Source organism: Schistocerca gregaria, unplaced genomic scaffold (genome assembly GCF_023897955.1).
Source record: "Schistocerca gregaria isolate iqSchGreg1 unplaced genomic scaffold, iqSchGreg1.2 ptg000594l, whole genome shotgun sequence".
In the NCBI taxonomy this organism is placed as follows: Eukaryota; Metazoa; Arthropoda; class Insecta; order Orthoptera; family Acrididae; genus Schistocerca; species Schistocerca gregaria.
Genome location: NW_026061983.1, coordinates 182,501 through 185,000, shown reverse-complemented (window position 1 = coordinate 185,000; position 2,500 = coordinate 182,501).

Genomic DNA, 2,500 nt, shown 5'->3' with positions numbered 1-2,500 from the left:
CGGCCGGCGCTCCTGCCACTGGGCGCCCCCCACCAGCCGGCTGTAGTGCGTGCGCTCACGCAGCGCGCGGCCAGCACGCCGGGCGGCCCCCCCTCACCGGCCGGGGACTGTCCCGCCAAGCCACAGCCTCGTATCGCTTCATACCCACATGGCCAACTCAGGTTCGGGGGCATGGCGGGTACCGCCGAAACAACCGGTTCACAGATGTACCGATCGTCGCTATCACCGATGCACCTGCAGCGCGAACAACCGCTCAACAACTGATTTCCAGTTCATTTGCGGATCTTTGGCAGCAAACGTATACGTCAATCTACATTTGCGAAATCTACGATTCTGGCATGCCTGCATGTTATGTGTCACGACACGCTACATCAGCCCACATACACACTGCGGCATGTACACGAGAGAACACGTGGAAGATGGTCCGCGCACGTGTGCAATGTCCCTTGCGCGGTCGACTGTCAACCGGCCTCTGTAGCATGTCGCAGATGTGGAACGCGGTCCACCGTGCTATCATGTTGTGTGGGGCAATACGATTAAATAGGAAAACCCTCGTCGCTACATCAACAGACGGCTCACGCTGATTCCCGGCAGAGGGAGGAGGGGGGGGGGGGGGGGCCAACATGCAATACTTTCGTCCGTACCTACTTACCACATGTCTGTACGGCGTACAACAGTGCAATCTCGCTGTAATGGGGAGACGAGACAAGTAGCATCGTGCACAACATATGGCCCTTATGATTCGCCATTGTAGGGCGCAGCCGGTGTACGGTCAAGCATGTGCCACATTATGTCACTCAGTACGTAACGACGGATGATCAGTGTGGGTTACGCGTACATCAGCGGACAGTCCACACAGGCCGTACCACAACGTACACTGACTGCATCGACAACCGAATGCAACTGAACAGCTGCAAGGCTCATTTCACAAACAAACGCCTGACCGACCAGCTTGGAAGGGCAGGAGTGGAGGGCGATATTCGTTCTGTAGCGGTACACCCTTCCAGTGGTTAGCGGGACTGTGTAGAAAGTACGCAACACTCGAAAGACCTTTATGTGAGGGTACGCACCATGGCATCAAGAAATACACATGACACCAGAGGATCCAAGCAGTGAACTATGTTCAGAGGGTTGCTGTTAGGCAAAGCTACATTCCTGTGACGTTACATGTGACAGTTAAGGTGCAGTGTAAGTTAGGTTAAGGTGCAGTGTAAGTTAGGTTAAGGTGCAGTGTAAGTTAGGTTAAGGTGCAGTGTAAGTTAGGTTAAGGTGCAGTGTAAGTTAGGTTAAGGTGCAGTGTAAGTTAGGTTAAGGTGCAGTGTAAGTTACGTTAAGGTGCAGTGTAAGTTAGGTTAAGGTGCAGTGTAAGTTAGGTTAAGGTGCAGTGTAAGTTAGGTTAAGGTGCAGTGTAAGTTAGGTTAAGGTGCAGTGTAAGTTAGGTTAAGGTGCAGTGTAAGTTAGGTTAAGGTGCAGTGTAAGTTAGGTTAAGGTGCAGTGTAACTTAGGTTAAGGTGCAGTGTAACTTAGGTTAAGGTGCAGTGTAACTTAGGTTAAGGTGCAGTGTAACTTAGGTTAAGGTGCAGTGTAACTTAGGTTAAGGTGCAGTGTAACTTAGGTTAAGGTGCAGTGTAACTTAGGTTAAGGTGCAGTGTAACTTAGGTTAAGGTGCAGTGTAAGTTAGGTTAAGGTGCAGTGTAACTTAGGTTAAGGTGCAGTGTAACTTAGGTTAAGGTGCAGTGTAAGTTAGGTTAAGGTGCAGTGTAAGTTAGGTTAAGGTGCAGCGTAACTTAGGTTAAGGTGCAGCGTAACTTAGGTTAAGGTGCAGCGTAACTTAGGTTAAGGTGCAGCGTAACTTAGGTTAAGGTGCAGCGTAACTTAGGTTAAGGTGCAGCGTAACTTAGGTTAAGGTGCAGCGTAACTTAGGTTAAGGTGCAGCGTGGGTTAGGTTAGGGGCCAACGTGGGTTAGGTTAGGGGCCAACGTGGGTTAGGTTAGGGGCCAACGTGGGTTAGGTTAGGGGCCAACGTGGGTTAGGTTAGGGGCCAACGTGGGTTAGGTTAGGGGCCAACGTGGGTTAGGTTAGGGGCCAACGTGGGTTAGGTTAGGGGCCAACGTGGGTTAGGTTAGGGGCCAACGTGGGTTAGGTTAGGGGCCAACGTGGGTTAGGTTAGGGGCCAACGTGGGTTAGGTTAGGGGCCAACGTGGGTTAGGTTAGGGGCCAACGTGGGTTAGGTTAAGGGCCAACGTGGGTTAGGTTAAGGGCCAACGTGGGTTAGGTTAAGGGCCAACGTGGGTTAGGTTAAGGGCCAACGTGGGTTAGGTTAAGGGCCAACGTGGGTTAGGTTAAGGGCCAACGTGGGTTAGGTTAAGGGCCAACGTGGGTTAGGTTAAGGGCCAACGTGGGTTAGGTTAAGGGCCAACGTGGGTTAGGTTAAGGGCCAACGTGGGTTAGGTTAAGGGCCAACGTGGGTTAGGTTAAGGGCCAACGTGGGTTAGGTTAA